The 19,977-nt window shown below is 56.3% G+C and overlaps 1 pseudogene; it reads right to left on the bottom strand.

The window, feature by feature from the left end:
• The window catches only part of LOC144251652 (protein spire homolog 2-like), a 30,449-nt pseudogene extending 11,131 nt beyond the window's left edge, over positions 1-19,318 (bottom strand).
• Positions 19,319-19,977: the final 659 nt, after the last annotated feature.

Genomic DNA, 19,977 nt, shown 5'->3' with positions numbered 1-19,977 from the left:
GTAATTCCAGCAGCTAGGGAGGCTGAAGCAGGAGGATCACAAGTTCAAAGCCCGCCCTGCAACTTAGTGAGGCCCTAAGCAACTTAGTGGGACTCTCAAAATAAATAAATGAATGAATGAATGAATAAATAAATAAATAAATGGTGCTGGGGATGTGGCTCAGCAGTAAAATTAATGATAATCATAAAGTTCCAAGAGTGGCATCAGCCCACGCCAGGGCTGCTGGGTGCTCCTTAGGTGGAATAGCCCTGCAGCCTCAGTTCCAGGCCTCCAGGGCGATCTCCGTATTCCCCATCTTCTTGGTCAAACTGTGTCCCCAACACAACATTGAGCTATGGGGCCCGAGGGCCACACCTGCCTTACTCATGATCTGTGTGCTGTAAGGGGCTCAGTGTTCAGCCTAAGGAGCCAGGGCCCCCAGCAGAGGCGGGCAGGAGCTCGGCGCTCACCATGACCTTGCGCAGCTGGTAGTTCCTGGTGCAGATGTCCTGCATCAGCATCTCGAAGGGGGTGAGCTGGAACTCGGTGGGCAGGGGGTTGAACTCTTGCTTCTGCACCTTCTTGAGCTTTACCCCATGGCGCAGCTCCCGCATGAGCTGGACCCACAGCCGGGCCTGCCCCAGAGACAGACAGGGCCCTCAGCCTGTGCAGCCTCCCGGCACAGCCCTGGGGTGACTCTCCTGTCTTACCCAGTCTGTGTGTCCCAGGTTGTCCAGCTCCGCCAGCGGCTTCTCCACCTGAGGCTCATCCTCCCCCAGCTTCTGCAGCATCTGAGACCACACATCTGGTTAGTCCAGAGAAGGTGGAAGGTGGCAGACATGGGACATGGGCTTCCTCACCACACGGCTACTGCTAACCAGCTGAAAGGGGACCTGTGGAGCCCTGACCCAGGCTGTGGGGCTCGGGAAGATGTCTGGGAGAACCACGCTCTCCACCTCGGAACCAGACAGGTACCTGTCCGTCAGCTCTAGGTGGCTCCTTCTGGGTAGAGGCTGGTGAGAATCTAGTACCCATGTGGCACCTCCTCCCATCTCATCCACATACCCCAGGGAGGTGTGGCAGGGGTGGGAGCCCGGATCTCAGTGCACACAACACCTCCTCAGGGGCACCTTGGCCGGCTATGGCCCACACATTCTCCTGAGACATTCACAGCTGCTCCTCCACCACGATCCCCACGGGAGGCCACATGGAACCCAGCACCTCAGAACCTGCAGCTGGACCTGCCGTAACATGGCACAGGCTAGGTCCTCAAACTGTTTGAGCAGATGGTGGTGGGTGCAGGCCAGTGTGGTTGCCAGCAGGTACGGGGGGGGGATCATTCCCAAACCAGGAAAAATGCCAACATCATGGTGAGGGCCAGGAAACATCCTGGCATTAGGGACTGTCAGGTGACTGTTCTGGGCTGAGAATTTAGGGAAGGCTGCTGGACTAGCTGCCTCGGTTGCCCTGCATCTCAGTGGCAGCCTGACTGCTCTGACTCCCCTGTCCTGAAGAAGCATCTGCCCTTCAGTCCACAGCCACTCTTGACCAAGACAGAACCGGTTACCCTGGCTGCACCCCAAAATACTTGCCAAATGGCTCTGAGACACTATAAGAATTACTGCCAGCTCAGAGAAGCACAAGGCATGCCATTCTAACAGCAGTCCCCAGGTGGGACCTTGCCAGCCCAGTGGCACAGGGCAGGAGGGTGGCTCTCCCATCCTGAGCAGGCTGCTTCTCTCCAAAATGCCCACCTAGACTAGCACAGCTGCACCCCACCGAGGGACCTGTCTCTGTGCCCCCTACCACCAGTTCCCTGAACTTCAGGCCAATGGCTTGACGTCCAGAGTTGTGTGTTCCTGCTGAAACAGGAGCCTTGCTGTCTGGGTGAGAAACTGAGCAACAAGACACAGGCTAAGTTCAAGGAAGGAGGAAAGCATCAGGACCACCAACTGTCTGTGGAGTCGGGAGAACACCCCTAGGATGTCAAGGAAGAGCTGGAGAGAAGGTGGGATGACCACAGGAACAGGCCATGGGCTGGTAACCTCCCCATCTCGGCATGTGAGAGCTGCAGGGGAGGCTGGCAGCTCCAGCCTTTTCTTAGGACCCAAGGGTCAGTGAAGCTGCCAAGAACCCCTCTGTATTAGAAGGAAAGAGCACCCAAAAAGGTGAGGGTGGAGTCAGGGACCATACCAGTTAACTCCCAAACTACCTTCCAACACCTAAGCAAAGGAGTGCAGCCAATCTCTCTGACCTCTCCAGGTACCCCTCTCTCCTCTGTGGAAAGCTGATGGGCCCAGGGTCCCTGCACTTAGGACACTGCCAAACAAACCCATCAGCTCCCTTTGAACAGCACCAACTCCTCCAGGAGGGGCTGGGAGCTGGGAGCTGGGAGAGCAGACTGCACACCATCCCTGAGGTCCAGGGGGATCAGGACAGCCCCAGAGGAGAACTGTGGCTTGGGAGCCCAGGGAGACCAGCCCTGCCCTATACTGGCTCTGCAGCTCCTGGCAAGGATCCAGCCTCCCAGAGCCTACATCTGCCCACCTGCAAAATGGGCCCAAACTTAGAGAGGTACCTGGAGAGCAAGGCCAGGCACAGCACATACCCACAGGTACCCCCACGGAACTGCCCACCCACCCCACTTGAAGGATCTGTGTGGTTCTGAGAGGTGGGAAGGGACTGCCATTGGCATTGTCTTCAGAAGAAACTGGGACCTGGGGAGCAAGTGGGGGCAGCAAGCAGGACTCCCTCACAGAATCATGACAGCTGGCTTAAGGCAGCAGGAAGGAGGCTCGGGCAGAGGCTAGGAGCCAGTTGCTGCCTCCCTAGGCCTTGGTTCCCTTCTCCAAAAACCTGGCCAAAATGTATGAGGCTTCAGCACACAGCCCAGAGCAGCTGGGGCACTCCCACCGAGGGGCAAGGTACCCACTAGTCACCCCCCAGATCCCCTTCGGGTCTGGCCATCCGCAGGCCCCACCTTCAGCACTGTGTTCCCAAGCTCACCTTCTTGGCCTCCCGCACCCTGGCTAGGAAGGCCTGGAGCTCCAGCGTCTCCACAAAGAGTGCGCGGCACACAGCCTGGTAGTGGGCCTGCGCGCCCCGAGGGTCAGTCAGCCGCACCGCGCACAGCTGCATGGCCTGGGAGAAGGTGCGCAGGGCCCGGGGGCCACCGTCTGCAACCTCCTCCTCCTCCTCTGGACCCCCGTAGCCCTTGTCCGCTGCCCCACAGCCGCTGTCCTCACAGTCGCTGTTGGCCATGAGGTTGATGAGCCGCTCCAGCTGTGGGCTGAGCTCGCGCTCCTCGCTCTCGTCCAGGCCCCAGTCCAGTGCGCGGTAGATGGCAAAGCCCAGCGACTGCACCATCTGCAGGACAAAGAGGGGTTGGCGCAGGCGGCAGGCGGCAGGGAACAGTGCAGGGCGCCCCAGAGCTGGGCAGGCTGCCAGCCCCTTCACAGGCGGGGAGTGGCCAGGCCCAGTAAGAGGCCAGGAGGGAGGAGCTAACGGCCCACTGAGGGGATACACCAGGTACAACACGGTGAGGTGCGTGACTGAAGGGACTGCCCGCGGCACACCACTTTGCAGAACAGCTTGGCCCCTCGCAATCCAACAGACGTGGGACCAGTGCCTCAGCAGCTCTCTCCAGGTGCTGAACTGATGGGTCCCGAGCGCGGCCACTGGAACGTTCTCCAGCTGAGAGTGAGACCGCACTCGGGACACTCACAGGGAATGCTACCACACAGCAAAGAGGAACCAACACGCAGTCCCATGTGCTGATCCAAGGGAAAGGATCGGCAGAGAGCCTTCAGGACACACCGTCCCTTCCAGGAGCCTCGGGGAGCTGAGCCTGATCAGATGCAGAGGGTCAGGGGCTCCCTACAGGCATCCTCACTGGGGTGCCACTGAGAGGGGTGGACCTTCCAGAGGTTCCACTGCAAGGTCTTCTGCTGGAGTGTGCCCTCGGAGGGAGAGTGCAGCCCAGCCCTTCCCTCCTCTGCCCTGTGCTCCCGCCATGAAGTCCTGAGCCACACCGGCCCAAAGCCACAGGGCCAACTGCCATGGACAGAAACTTGGACACTGTGAGCCAAGATGAACCTTTCCAGGTACTTGAGTCTCAGAGGCCGAAAGCTGGCTGACCCCAAGCCAGACATGGTGAAGTCTGACCTAAAAAGTCATCACACTGGAGTGGGTGGTGGGTGAGACGAGGGGATCACCAGGCAGGGTGGGTGGGACCCAGTGCCGTGGCGCCCAGTGAACCAGGCACCCCGGGCTGTTCTGCCTGCTTTGGATAAGCTTGAGGCTCTCCGAGTTCTTCACCTGTTGGTTTGGTTTGGTTTGTGGCACTGGGTCTGAACCCAGGCCTCCAGCATGCTAGGCCAGCACTCCACCTCGGCTACACCCCTGCCCACAGGAAGTGTTTGTTGTTTGTTTGTTTGTTTGTTTTTTAAGCTCATTTTTAAAATCCGTGAGGTCTCTTGGTGGAGGCCTCTGGGCTCAGCGCCTCTCGGCAGGGAACCCTGTTTCCACAGTCTGCCTTTAGGGGCCTTGGGACCAGAGGTCTGTGGAGGGGGAGCCGGTCCTGACACCTCTGCACGGGGACTGCCCTGCCGTGCACAAGGTCCTTGCTCAGCATCTGGAAGGCCATCCTCAGTGACGGCCGCCATTTTAAGAGAACAGTTTTGCTTTCCTGCCCCAGGACCTTCCTGAGAAAGGCTCACCACTCCTCACACCAACCCTCATGCCAACCCTCATCAGGCCCACCCGGCTCTGGTTCCCAAGCCTTCCCCCTGAAAGTCCCAGGACCCCAGCCCGTTTGCCCTCCCCCATCGAGATGGCCGTTATCTGTCAGCTCTGACGAGTGAACTCTCGTGTCTCCCGGCCTGGCTCTGACTTTCATCCCTGGCTTACCCTCTCTCCTCCCCTCGCCCTGGCCCACAGGCTCCCTTGGAGGGCTGGGTGTGCTCCCAGCACTGTGACAGGCCACAGCTCTGAAGAATGCAGTGGACAGCAGGGCCACCCCAGCCTCAGCCTCAAGGTGGCCCACCTTCTCCCCTGGACGCATCACTTCCCCAGGGAGTCCCTGTCTGACTCCTGCTGAAACTCTTCCATCAGGTAAGTGAAGAAACCCATGGTCCCAAGTCTAGCTCCCCCTTCCCTCTGGTGACTCCTCAGACCTTTCTCCAAAGATGATCTTCTCTGTGACATCTCCTGGTGACCTGCACAGGATCTTCAGAGGTACTGACTTTGCAGATATCTGGCCCACCAGTGATTTGGGGTGGGTGGGGAGGACTGGCAAATCATCCCAGTTCCATGTTCAGAAGATGGCAAGAGTCCCATAATTGAGGCCAGCATCTGCCTCCTTGAGAAGAGTGAAGGAGGAGACTTCTGATCCCCGACTAGGCATGGCCATCACCCCTTGCCAGCCTGACGCATCCACAGAAGACCAATGTTTAGCCAGGCTCGGTGCACATGTTTGAATCCCAGCAGCTAGGAGGCTGAGGCAGGAGGCTCACAAGTTCAAGGCCAGCCTGGGCAACTTAGTTAGACCCCTGTCTCACAATGAAATGAAAAGGGCGGGGTACAGTTCGGTGGCTCGAACTCCCTAGCCTGCGCAGGTCTGGGCTCAACCCCAGCATACGACCTCCCTGTGATCTGCTGGGCATTGCTCTTAGTGCTAACGGACTTTCATGCTTTTCTTTTATGACATGGATCAAAAGGATGCATTTACGCAAAGACACTCTCCTAGTCGGAACCTGGGCTGAGCCTGGTGTCACTCTTCTGCTTGGCTGTGGACAACCCACCGACACCATCTCTCATCTTGCAGTTTGGGGAGAGAGGCACAGAGAGGTCAGGTTGCCTGGGCACAGCTTGCAAAGAGCTGGGCCTTTGCTTGGCCAGGCCTGGGTCTGCTGTGTAGAGTCCTCAGCCTTGTCCCTCACAAGGAGGCCACTGCCTTCTCCGGGAACCTTCTGGGTCACCTGCTTCAGGGCCTCTAGCTTCCTGTGTGCCCACCTCTGGGAGCCTGGAGAGCCAGGGCCTGCACCATGCCAAGCAAGAACAGGTGGCCAACCCAGTGCCAGGCAGAGGGCCAGCAGGAGTCCATGGTGGCAGTGGGGCAAAGGGTGGCCCCCTGGAGGCCACCTCAGCATGTCTGTGCCTTCTGCAGACGAACATCAGGGACACAGCTCCGAGCCACACCCTAGACTCTAGAGCAACAGCCACAGCCACAAAACTCTAGCAGAGGGTCACACCTGACAGGTGCCAGCCTGAACCCGGCCCAGGCAGGCGAAACCTGGGGTCAGGGGGGCTCCAGCAGGGCCTCAGGGCCCCTCCTGGGTGCCACGGTGATGGGGCAGGCAGGAGTTACAGTCCCCTCGAATTCCTGGTGAACCTTTTGGCCTTTGGGTATGGGCCAAGAATGAGCGAGGAGGTGTGAAGGGCATCTCACTCCTACTCCGTCTGCCTCGAGCTCCAGGCTGGCTCTGACGGTCTTTCTCATGCAGACCGCCCACCCCATGGACAGGAGGACAGACTGAGGGCACAGGAGGAGAGCCCCCTCTTCCTCCTGGCCTGAGCTAGTGCCACTCTGGGGAAAGTGCCAACTGCAGTCAAGTCTTATCTGACAGCTGCGTCAGTGAAAGGTCTTCTGTGCCTCCAGTCATCGGAACTCTCTGGAAGTCAAGAATGCTCGTTCCCCATAAGGAAAAGTCTAGGCAGTTGGCCAGGCTCAGAACCTCTAGCCCTGCCGGCATTCCAGCACTGGACAGGCTCAGCAGCCTGGGGGTGGTCAGAAGCTGCAGGGGTCCTGTGGGCACCTCGTGCAGCCTGAGTAGCCCCAGTCGAGACGAGGTGCAGGCAGCTCCCCTGCTGAGGCTACTCACTCTGAAGTGCACCTGGGGCCTCTGAGAACAACAGTCCTGACTGGACTGTTCCCATACACCGTTGTTGTGAATATTTATAAATTTTTAGTTGTAGATGGACCCAATACCTTTATTTTAATGTGGTGCTGAGGATCAAACCCAGTGCCTCACACATGCTAGGCAAGCGCTCCACCACTGAGCTATGGCCCTAGCTCCTCTTTATAAATCTTTTTAAAACTTTGGAAAGTGGGCTGGGGATGTGGCTCAAGCGGTAGCGCGCTTGTCTGGCATGCATGCGGCCCGTGTTCGATCCTCAGCACCACATACCAACAAAGATGTTGTGTCCGCCGAGAACTAAAAAATAAATATTAAAAAAAATTCTCTCTCTCTCTCTCTCTCTCTCTCTCTCTCTCTCTCTCTCTCCTCTCTCACTCTCTCTTTAAAAAAAAAAAAAACTTTGGAAAGTTTTCAAGTAATAGACTACTTGGGAACTCTGCACAGCAGGGGCCAGCTGCCACCCAGGAGCACTGCACTTGGGAAAAAGAAACTATCCAAAATATTATGCAGCCATGAAAATGGATGACTAACCACCACAGGGCAATGCAGAGGAGTCTTGGAAACACACAATTGTTTGAGGAATCTCTATGTAGGACAAGTACAGAGCTGGTAAATAAACTCGGCGATGTGCTACTTGAATGGCAGTATTCCAAGGTGAGGGACTATGGGAGGTGAGACACACTGCTAGTTTCTGGGTTCTCAACAACAGATGGTATATGCTCTTCTGGTCTGTGCCCACCTCCCCTGAGTGTGCCACTGTGTTCACTGTAAAACAGGTGTTATATTAGAGCAGTGGTTTAAAGACACAGAGAAGAACCAAATCCAGGACGTGATCCCAGGGCAGGTGGGAGGAGGAGGAAGGGGTTGGAGATGTGGGCTGAGTGGGAATTCCTTGGCTTGTGTCCTTGGCTGGTTTTCCTGTTTGCTCCTGAAACTCACACCCAGCCCCCAGCATTGTGCCTGTGAGGCCAACCAGGCAGAGGTCATCACCTACTTCCCTCTGGGTCAGTAGCAACTCCTCCCTTGCTCCTGCCCCAGAGCCCTTGACACCCTGCTGGGCCCTCACTGCCTGTCCTCTGTGCACAGCTTCCTCCCAGGCCCAGTGAGGCCCTCTGGGTGCTGCGCTGTCCTGCCTCGACGAACAGCTACAGGACTTAATACGGTGAGAGTGTCCATTATGCAACGCAGGTTCACTCTCACAGGATCAAGTCGTCTTTAAAACTGTTTTCAGTACCTGAGCTTCTGAGCTGGCTGGGGACACCATCGTGGTCATGGGCTCTGCAAGAAAAGATAGCGAGTCAGGTTCCCCCAGCCACCCCAGGACCCAAGGACAGGCTGCTGCCCCTGCCTCAGCTCACCATGACCCCAGGAGCCCACAGACTGAAATGGCCAGCTGAGCCCACGGGAAGGTGGGATGCCCCACCCCCCGCCCATTTCCCTGTAGGAAAATACAGTAATCCCCCACTCTCCCAAGGAACCCCAGAAAGTTCATTGCCAGCTGAGCCACCAGGTCACTTGCAAGGCCCTTCAGGAGCCAGCTCTGGGAAGGACACCTAGGTGCCAAGAGTGACTGTCCCATTCTGCACTAGAGAAGGCAGACCCCAGTGCTCCCCAGTGCCTGCTCAGAAGAGTGGTCAGCAGTGCTGGTGAGTGGGTCCAGGGTCTGGGGTCCAGGCCTGCTTGGAGACAGAGGGAAAGGAGGGAGCAGCTCAGGTAGGTGGTGGCTGCAGGCAAGAAGCCGCGGTCTGAAGTGAGAAGCTGTGACGTTGGGAACTGAGGTGGCCTGCCTCCAAGTTACACTGTCGGAAGAGACTTGGGCTCAGAGGAGCTGACAGGCTTTGCCTAGCTGGGAATGTCCACCTCGGACTGCGACTCCTGGATCTGAGGCCCACGTACAGGCTCAGTGTGATGCTGAGTGGCGGCAGGTAGTGAGTGGCATTTTGCAGGTGCTCATCCATGAATGCCGAATCCAACCCAGGAAGTGAGCAGCTCAGGCACCCATTCACAGATGAAGAGATAGAGGCTCAGAGATGACCTCCTGTGCTCCAAGGTATCACAGCTAGTGGCGGGGAGATAGTGCCAGAGCAAGGCAGGGAACCCCAGAATCTGGACCACCAGTTGCTGACCAAGCCCCCAGCCCCCCAGGTTCCAAGGATGCCACGGAATGAGATGCAGAAACCTACCCACACATACGACGTGCAGGGGCACTCGAGTGGGCATGGGAGCTTCACCGCCTTCACTCCTACTAGAAAGAGGCGAGACGTGGGAAGACAGACCTCAGGACGGTCTCCGCACGAACCTGCTAATGCCGCAAACACTTTCAAAATGCCATCAAGAGCCAGGAGGATGGCCCAAGATAAAGGAGACTGCCACCCACTGCAGTAATGGGAACAGTCCAGGCCAGCATCGGTGAGGTCAGGAGAGGCCAGCAGTGTGCAGCAGGCCACAGGCTCTTGTCCTGGGCCAGCGTCCTGCCTGCTGGGCAGTCAGGGAAGCTGGCAGCCACAGCTGGTCCAAGTAGTGGGGAGGTAGAAGCATCAGACCCAGGACCAAGGTGTTTCCTGGAGGCCAGTGCCTGGGTCATGCTGCTGGTTGGGAAGGGCAGGAGGGGCTGACCGAGAAGGGTGGCCAGCCCTTCCCAGCTCTCTGCACACTGATGGCACACACAGTCTAGCTCTGCAGCCAGCTCTCTGTGGAAATGCTTTCAATGCTTGTGTTGCTGGCTCAAATAGTTCATATATTAGCAAAAACAACAACAACAAAAAAATCATGCCAACATTAAAGTGTCTGTGAATCTTAATTGTTTGCAGTTGCAAGGACTTAGGAACTCTCCAGGGTTTGATGAGCAGGCTCGGCCTGCTGAGATGGGGGTGAAGGAGATCTCTCGGGGAGGCCGAGCTGGGGCCTCCACGAGGTGGTCACAAAACTCCAGCAAGTTGGAGGGGGTGGTGCCAGGAATCCCCCTCTGTGGTGAGGAAACTGGGGCTCAGCAGACTCAGAGATCTGCCAGAGTCCACCCAGCTAATAAACTGCAGAGCTGGGTCCCCGCGAAGCCAAGCACACTCCTGACCCACCCACCCAACAGTCCAGGTACGACTGCCCGGAGCTGCTCTCACTGGAGTAGACAGAAGCAGAGGGAGGCAGCGGGACCCAGGAGATCACGTGTCTATGGTGAGACCTCCAGAGGGGAGATGGAGCCAGACACAGGCTCCCACCACCACTCTCTGATCCCTGCAGGGGGCGGGACCACTCAGCCACCTCCTCCTGCGGGAAGGACACCCTCGCCAGGGAAAGGAAACCCACTCCAGATTCTCTTGCGTGGAATGGCAAGTGAGGAGAACTGAAGCGCTCGGCACTCCTCTGAACACTGTTCCTGTGGTGGAAGGACAGACTGCACCTGGAGGAGAGGTGCCCAGAGGACCTTCGCAGCTGCCCCCAGCAGCCTCCAGAGGAAGCGCACAGCCCTGCGTGGCAGGTGAGAGGAGGTACCTGCACCTCAGCCCCGTCTGCCCTGGGAGGACTGGAGATGTCAGATCCTGGCCAATCTGTGGCCCTCAGGCTCTGGGTGTCCTCCCTCGGACCTCACTTTCTCACCTGCAGGACAGAGGTGACACCTACGTCTAACAGTGTCACCTCAGAGAGGTGCAGCAACAGAGGCAGAGAAGCTTCCCGAGGTGGAAGGGTTTGCAGAGCACCTACTGCGCTGTGGCAGGGCCTGGAGTCAGGACAGCCTGCCCAGAGTGTCGTGTGGCCACAGCAGGCTGCAGAAACACAGCGTATGTGAGCCTGGTAGACAGGAGAACTGGCCGCAACCCAGGAAGGCCACCACCAAAGTCTCTCAAAACCACGGTCCCGGCCTTCCAAGGTAGCAGGTCTGCTTCCCGAAGCCTTGCCACACGGCATGATGCCAACTGCCACTCACTGTAGCACCTTCTTACCACAAGACACTGGAAATACATACACACACACACACACGCGCACACACACAGGAACAGGGCATCCTGGAGTGGAGTGGGAGGGCAGAGGGCAGCTCTAGGTTTCAGAGCAGAACCCGTGTGCTGGTGTGCATGAAACTTTACACTGTGGCTAAGAGGCCAGTAGGTGGGGACCATAACACAGGGCTCTGGGATGCTACTCTCTCTGCAAGTTCTGAATTTGGGTCTTGTGGACGCACTACAGAGTCAAGAAATCAAATCATGCAAAAGGGTGCCACTCAACGTGCAGTGCTGCCCTGTCTCAGAGGTGGGGTGGAGCCCAGAGCCAGCAGACTTTGGACCCAAACACCCTGTGTGCTCCCAGAAGCCCAGGGTCTCCACCACCTCGGTCCCCTCTCACAGGGAGACACCACCCCCCATGGTCAGGGTGAGTGAAACACACCCAGTGTCGGTGATTTCAGGCTCTCCACAAAAGATTGTTCCACAGTCAAGACTCTAACTGCAAGACCCAGTTGGGCCCTCTGTGGAGCATCAGCCTTCAGGAGCTGGAGGATGCCCACAGGCAGGTTCAGAAGTCGCAAGCTCTGTTTGTTCAGCAAACATAGAGCTCTTTGGGTCAAAGGGATACAGGTGTGTCCCTCCTTCTGGGTCACTTCTGCCAATCCTTGGGCTGAGATCAGCACGATTCTCCACATGCTCCCCAGGGTCTCCCCTCAGTCCACTGGGCAAGGATCTGAGAGGAGACCCAAGTCAGGGGATTCGAGAACCTCGGATGGAATGTGGATTCTAGAACCACTTGGAACATTCCTGGGCCCCTGCAAAGATCTACTGAAGTGGAATCCGTGGGAGGGACCAGCACAGGGTGGTTCTGACCACTGGGGTGGTTCTGACTGTTCAACAGGCGTAGTGGGGCCTGACAGCAGAGGGTGGGGTGCAGAGACTTATCGAGGAAGGTGTGCCAGGGTTCATGTTCCATCATATGTAAATTTCACATCAAAAGAAAGAATTACAAACAAACGCTAAGCTCTGGTAACAGCACACAAGCTGAAGTATTTAGGGGAAGTAGATTGATGTGTATACAACAATTTCCTGGAAATGAATCAAGAATGAGCCAGGCGCCATAGCACACACCTTAGTCCCAGCCACTCAGGAGGCTGAGGCAAGAAGATCACAAGTCCCAGGCACACCTAGGCCATTCAGCAATACCCTGTCCCAAAAAATAATTTTTAAAAATAGGAAAACAATAAAAGAAGAAAAAATGGAGAGCGACATGACACCCAGATGTGAGGGTGGAATTGGGAGCGTACACACCTGCAGGCCCCCTGACTTCTGCGTGGCATGGCCAGGGGACACAGGTGGCAGACGTAGGCAGGACAGCCAACAGCTAACCTAAGGAAAAGGCTATTCTGTATCTATACCCTCTTAAGACAGAAGAAAATGGGTTTGTGTCACCTCGAGCCGGAAGGTCGTGGAGATCTGTCCTGAAGCCACAGATGCCCACACTCTCCTTTCTGCTCACCCCTCAGTCCCTGGAGACGAACCAAGGCAGATGCACAGGGGGAAAGTGGGATTCCCTGGGAGAGGACAGAAGCCGAAACAGTGGCTGGGAGCTTCCTCCCGCTGCCCGGGCCCCTTGTGCTTGTCTGCCCGGCGAGCAGACACCACTTCCAGGCCCCTCTCCTCCCTCTTAACCGGGCTTTTGCATCGCTCTGAAGGGTCAGAGTTAAACCCTGGCAGCCTGTCCACAGGGTTTAACCAGGCCTCATGCCAGGGCCGGACCATCCAGTGCCCCAAAATTCCTGGTGCTGCACTAGAGTCAGCTCTGTCCCATGTGGGGCAGAGAAACCCCCCGTGGATGCCAGGCAGGCAGCTGGTGAGCATGTGGAGGATGCGGCTGGAAGGCGACAGCAAGCTTAACCTCACACGTGACATGGGGCCCCCCAGGCTCCTGGACATGTGGAGCCCTTTCCAAAGTCACAGCACAGGTTGGGTGGTACCAGCTAGGACAGGCACCTGGGCCGCCCGTGTCCAGGATTTATGGGAGGGCCAGCCTGGCATGGGCAGCGTCAGAGAGGTCACACACACAGAAGGTGATCGTCCTGCAAGGTGAGGCTTGCTCAGAAGATGGATTACAGAAATCTGTCTGCAAATACACCTTGCTCACCCCCACACACACCTCACAGTGACTGTCTGGCAGCCCTCTTCCAGAAAGCAAAGCTCAGGGACAGGCGCTGACCATCAAGAAATGTGCAGCGCAGCAGCACAGGCCTCCACTGGCACCCCCAAGATGGTCAGTCACACACCTCTAAGGCACAGGCCATCATCACACCCACAACTGTCAACTCAGGTGGCTGTTTTCCTGTGACTTTGGGTTTCTCGGCTGCGGAAGAGGCTCTTAACAACATAGCTCTCCCAGGAGGAGTGACCCCAACACCTCAGCACCTATCCTACAAGCACCTCTCAAGGTTTGCTCCCATCATGGTGAGGAAGGAAAGCTCCCACCCTCCTGGGTGGCCTCTGTCACCCTTCACCATGACTGGACTAAGTGGCCCTCAAGGGCAAAGAGCACAGCTGCAAGAGCACCTGCAATAGCCAGGCAGGTGGCATAGCTGTGACAGGTACCTCCAGCCATGGCCAGGGCTGGCAAGGACCCAGCTATAAGAACCACCAGGAATGTTCTGACAGCCAGGAGACTTGGGAAGGGGAATTCTCTCTGGAAGCAGAATCTGACCTTTCTGACCAGCTCCAGCTTCTCCCCAGCATAACTAAGGACACCAGCCAAGGCAAGACCACTCAAAGCTCATCTGCACACATCTGGGCAGGGGGGATGGTGAAAAGAAGATGACCTCAACAGACTCTTCTGGCCACTGGTGGAACTCAGGGACCTCCAGCAGCAGAGAGAGCCAGCTGTGCGCTTCCTGATCCCAAAGTCCAACCACACTCCTCAATAGCAAAGGGTCCCATTTCAGCACCTGGCAGGAGCACGCTGGGCCAGGAGACACACAGCGAAGTGTCTGTGGCTGGCACAGAGGCCAGCTCAAACATGCAGCAGCAGCACCCCTGGCTGTGACTTGTGGGCCCAGGTGCAGCGGACCCCCTGAGGCCAGAGCCTGCTCTTGAGCACTGCTGGGGGAGAGAGTGAAAGACAAGTCAGCCCTGTGGACACTGTGGTCCAGTTCTGGGCAGGTGCCTTTTTATAAATTTATTTTTTATTTTACGGGGTACTGGGAATTGAATTCAGGGACACTTGGCCACTGAGCCACATCTCAGCCCTATTTTGTATTTTATTTAGAGACAGGGTCTCACTGAGTTGCTTAGCAGCACCTCGTTTTTGCTGAGGATGGCTTTGAACCCATGATTCTCCTGCCTCAGCCTCCTGAGCCGCTGGCAGGCCTGGACAAATGCCTTTTAATGGCCTTTGTGTTAGGAACCTGGGGCTACAACATAAAAAGGGAAGGCCTTGTATCCACTCAAGAACGAAGAACTAGCAACTGCTCCAGAGAACCCTGGGGATAGCCAGGCTCAGACCCACAGTCCACCCCAAGTATAAAGAGTGGGGCCTGACTGAAAAGGTGGAGCATCAAAAGGCAAGAGCTGGGGATGGAGCTCCAGGGTGGAGTTTGGACTTACCATGCAAGAGACCCTGGATTTGAACCCCATCACCAAAAAGAAAAGTGGGCCAATAAAAACGAATAAAAATATATTTGTGTAAGTGAGTGTGAGTGCAAGGCAGGAAGTAAAGGGAGAGGAGGCAGCCATGGCTCCCCTCACCCCAGGGGCACCTAGCACCAGCCTCCACTGTCTCCTGGGCATCTTCCTGGAAGAAAGCTGGGCCCGAAGCTGGATGCTCCAGGGGCCGATGCCCAAGTCCCACTTTGCAGAGCACCTTCCCGTGGGGCAAGCCACCCTGGGACGGCAGGAGGTGGATCCACTGAGAGCGCTGCAGGCCACCTGACCACTGGCTGTGCTGTGTACGGAACGGCTCCACAGAGCTTCACCTGATGGAGTTTCCTGAGTCCATTTTAAAAAATAATCCTTTCCCGATCTTGAGGTTTTAATAATGGCCTCTTAAAAATAACTCCACATGCTAACACATTTCCCATTCTTCCACTTAAAAAAAAAAAAAGAGAGAGGCAGCCAGGCGCAGTGGCACATGCCTGTAATCCCAGTGGCTCAGGAGGCTGAGGCAGCAGAATTGCGAGTTCAAAGCCAGCTTCAGCAACTTAGCAAGGCCCTATACAACTCAGTGAGATTCTGCCTCAAAATAGAATACAAAAAAGGGCTGAGGATGTGGATCAGTGGCTAAGTGTCCATGGATTCAATCCCCAGTACCAAAAATAAAATAAAGGCAGACAGAAGTCATAAGCCATCACCATTGTGAGGAATGTTTATGAACAGAAACCAGACCAGAGACCCTGTTCAAACAGAGATAAGGCTCTTCAATGCACAGGCCTGTACTGAGCTTTGACTCCTCAGTCAGGAAGTGCCACTAGATCTGTGATGACTGCCACATGGGCAATGACTGGGAATCAGCAGCACATAGAATCCTGGGGGAGAGAGAGAAACAGATGACCCACATCCCAAGCATGGCCCTCTGATATTTGGGACAGAACCAATAGGAAGCCCAGCTTGGCTTGCCCACAGTTCAGGGAGACACCAGGAAACCCCAGGGATAGCTGCTATGGTTGTGGGCAACAACTCACCACTCCCACTCTGCTTGGGTTTTCCCATCCTTAAAAATCAGAGGCTAGACTATACACTCCCTGCAGTCCTGTCCTGCTCTGCAGAGCTGGGAGCCAGACCCTAGGGTATCACTTATCTCCAGGGCTGGGGTAGGCCCAGGGAGCATCTTATAAGGAGGACAGAGCCTCAGGAGAAAAGCTCTGTGAGTATGCAGACTCCAGGTGAGAGCAGGTCACTGTGCACCTGCCCCTCTGCCCAGTCTTTGAAAGACATGGCAGCACAGTGGTTCAGAGCATGAGTGCAGAGTTCAAATTCTGCCCCTTTCTGAGTGATTTTGGACTTTCTGAGGCCTGGGCCTCAGCTGACCTGAGAGTAAAGTGGGAATAATACCATGATGTCGGTGCTTACTATTTCCACCCATCAAATCAATGTATCAATGCTTTTTGTGCAAAATTCAACTTGCAAGTGTCACAGGCAGGGGTTGGAAGGAAGAGGAAGCTGAGGGAGAAAGCTGCAGGCTCCTGGGGGGGACACAGCAGGCCCCTCCCCACTGTAAAAGGCAGTCACTGTCTGCTGCCTCTGCTGGGCTTTGCCCTGCTCCTGCCCCGTCTTCCACAGAAGCCTGCTCCAGAGCAAGTGCAAGGCCATAGCTGAGGACTGGAGGGAGGTCAGGCTCCAACCAGTGCACACAGCCTGCCTTTGTGCTCACAAAAGGGTTTCAGCTTTGGGGTAATATCATCCTATGCGCCATATACAAACCTTCCATTCTCCAGAGAGGAAAACAACTTAAAGGGGAAAGTACATAACCAGCTAAACGCACCACTTTCAACAGACCTCAAACATATTTCAGGGGCTAAGTTGTTGGTTCTTTTGGATAAAAAAAAAAAGCAGATTTTACACTCTCCTTGCTCCCTCTCAATTAAACCCAGGAAACTGGTGTGTATTCCGCACAGATTCCCAGGAGGCAAGCCCCTCCCCCAACCTCCATGAAAGAGCTAGCCTGGGGACATTCTGTGTCCTCTCCGTGTCACTAGAGAGCAGCAAGGACTCTTTGTACCCACAAAGCCTTGCATGAGCCATATACTGAGGGCTGCAGAACCCAAAGCCAGGAGGAGTGGCCCAGGGGAGAGCAGGGAACAAGAATGGCATAATGCCTGCTTCCCGACTTCACCCCAGGTACTAGCAATCTGGCCAAAGCCCCTTCTCAGCCAAGGAAAGCGTGCCCCGCCACAGAGCAGCTGGCCTTGATGCCATGAGAGACGGGAGGACGAGAAGGGGACGATGAGGGGTCCCCAGGTCTGGAAAGGCCAGGAGGGCAGTGCCTGGCCCAGCGGAGGTTCCAGATCCAGAGGGCAGGGGGCCTCCAGGTCCAGCAGCCAGTCAGGAAGGAGGAGTCGGATCCAGCAGCAGGACGGCGCAGTGGGCGCCAAGGAGGTCGCGGTCCCTTTCACCAGGGAACCACCCAGTGAGCCGCCGGCGCGTCCCGGCCGCCTCCGGCAGCCGCGGGCCACAACCCGGACGCCCGCTGCGCTCACCCGGCTCCTGCCGTGCGCCGACCAAGCCGTCCTGGTGCAGCAGGATGTCCCCAGTGTCGTGGATGCGGCGCTGGCCGCCGGGCGCGCCTGGCAGGCCGCGGCAGGCCTGGAAGCACACGGCCCACGCCTGCTCCTCTTTGATGGGCTGCTTATACACCTTCAGCACCTCCTCCAGGGACAGCTCCCAGGGCTCCCGCCGCGCCGCCAGTCCCGCGCGCTCCGGGGGCCGTCGCGCTGCAGCCGCCGCCGCCGCCGCCAGCCCGGGCGATGGCCGCCCATCATCGAAGCCCGCGGGAGCGTCGGGTTTCCATCACCGCCGCCGGGCACCGCCAAGCGCGGGGCGGGTCCGCGCCGTCCGCATGCCGCGTCATCCCGGCGGCCCCGCCCCCACCGGCCGTCGCAGGTGGAGCCGCGGGTGCGCAGGGAGGCGGCGCCGGGTGCCAGAGGACCAGCGCTCTGGGGAGGGAGGACCGGGACGCTGCACAAGTGTGGGAGGGAGGCCAGAGTGGGGGACCCGAAGGGGAACTTGAGCCCAGCGGGCCGTGTGGGAGAGGGAGGGGCTCAGGGAACTGGGGCCAGGGCAGGACTGAGGGTGGGGCGCTGACCCAGGCGATCCAGGCCCAGGCCAAGAGACTCATTCCTGATGGAGACGTTCTGGAAGACACCCCACTCTCCCCAACCCCGAGCTCAACAGGTCTACGCCCCAGCCTGCTCTGGACTCACTGTAGGCTGGGCTCCTCTAGACCGGCCTCCGGTGGTGGACACACCACAGTGATGGGGGGCGGGGCTCCCACACTGAGAAGCGAGTCAAAGTGCTGTGAACTCTTTGGAGGGCCTGAAGCAAGGTGACCCCAGGAGACTGCTGGGGTGGGTGAGGGTGAAGGTGACCCGGGATTCGGGCATGAAACACTTAATAGATGACCCTTTCTAGGAGGGAAGGTGTGTCTGCTTCCATCCCTTCACGGTCCCTGAGACAGTAGACACATGAAGACACAGGGTTGGCCAGAGATAACAGCACCCACCCACTCTGTTTCAGGTCCCCTACCCACAAGTCAGGTGGTGTGCCAGCCAGGGACCTGCTTTGTTGGGGTTGATCCAGAAACCTCTCAGTGGTAGTCAGCCAGGAAATGCAAGTGGGAAATCACCAGGAAGCACAAAACCCAGGTTCCCGGGACTGGAGATCTGACTAGGGCCGGGGTGATTCCTGGGCCGCTGGGTTTAAAAACCTCAGCAACGAGGCCATTTCACCTGGTTTGAAGGGAACTTATGGAGGTATGTTTTCACCTGGGGCCCCACTGTCGGATCATCCCTTCTGTTCTTTTAATCTCAAAGCAGAAAGGATTTTGTTACATGTGAGTCATATTTTTAAAATCTTTTTGTTTGGTTTATTTATTTATTTATTTTTAGTTGTTGATAGATATTTATTTTGTTTATTTACACGCTGTTCTGAGAATCGAACCCAATACCTCACACATGCCTGGCAAGTGTGCTACCACTGAGCCCCAGCCCTGTTTTATTTATTTTTTTATGTAGTTCTGGGGATTGAACCCAGGGCTTCATGCAGGCTAGGCAAGTGCTTTACTACTGAGCCACCTCACCAGCCTGACACATGTAAGTGTGACTAGAGTTTTTATAATCAATTGTGGGGTGACTTTCACATCTTTCCTTGTTCCCCAAGCTTATGAGACATGAGATGCAGGAGCACTGGTACTTTGTAGAAGGAAAGTGGAGATGAGAGAAGGTAGAGAAAGATGGCACAGCCTGGGGCTCAGGCTCAGCTTCCCCAATCCTGCACCCATGAAAGGAAGGAATTTCAAGGGTTGCTTCTGAAGGGTAGGCCACCTAGCTTCTGTGAAGCGTCTTGTGTAGAAGAGAATGCCCACACCATGTCAGGTGGCTCCACGGGAATCAAGACTTGGGATGGCCTCACTTCTTACCCCACCTCAGTGGAAGCTGGGTGTGGCTGCACTGTGGCTGTGCTGCTCCCCGTCTTCCTGGTGGCAGGAGCATCCCTGGAGGTGCAGCCACAGTCATGGGAGAGGATGGAGATGGTAATTTCCCTAGTGGGAAAGACGACACCTGCCCTCGTTCTTGGGGGTTTGAATGTCCCTAGCTGACCACAGACTTCAGGGTTTCTTTGGATGAGCAGGTGCCTCCAGCAGCTTCCTCACTGGGCCAGGGCCTGGTAAGACTCATGTCTGGCTTCCTCAGGGGCCTGGAGGCCACCTACTTATAAGAGTCCTGTGACCCTTTCTCACCCAGCTTCCATCACGGCTTCAGGGACCCCTGTGCGCTTCCTCAGATATCAGCCAGCAAGATTCAGAACTAAGGAAAAAAGTGGGACTTGGGTTCTTCTTACTTATGTCCTGAGGATTTGTTACTTATCTAAAAGTTTATCCCCCTGTGCATGACCAAATGAGGTAGCAGAAGTGTTGGCCAGTGCTGGAGACGCTACTGACACATCCCCCAAAAGGATCAGATGAGACCCAGAAATTGGCCCAAGATGAGAAGTCTTCTGACTTTTTTTAGTTGTAAATAAACAGAGCACCTTTCTTTCTTCCTTTCTCTCTCTCTCTCTCTCTCTCTCTCTCTCTCTCTCTCTCTCTCTCTCTCTCTCTCCTCGTTTTTCTTTTCTTTTTTCTTTCTTTCTCCAGGAACTGAACTCAGGAGCACTTGACCACTGAGCCATACCCCCAGCCCCATTTTGTATTTAGAGACAGGGTCTCACTGAGTAGTTTAGCACCTCGCTTTTGCTGAGGCTGGCTCTGAACACATGATCCTCCTGCCTCAGCCTCCCGAGCCACTGTAATTACAGGTGTGTGCCACCGAGCCTGCTACCTTTATTTATTTATTTATTTATATGTGGTGCTGAAGTTTGAACTCAATGCATCACACATGTTAGGTAAGCACTCCACCACTGAGCCACAG

This window comes from Urocitellus parryii, unplaced genomic scaffold (assembly GCF_045843805.1).
Source record: "Urocitellus parryii isolate mUroPar1 unplaced genomic scaffold, mUroPar1.hap1 Scaffold_145, whole genome shotgun sequence".
Taxonomy (NCBI): Eukaryota; Metazoa; Chordata; class Mammalia; order Rodentia; family Sciuridae; genus Urocitellus; species Urocitellus parryii.
This window is presented reverse-complemented; position numbering and strand designations above follow the sequence as displayed.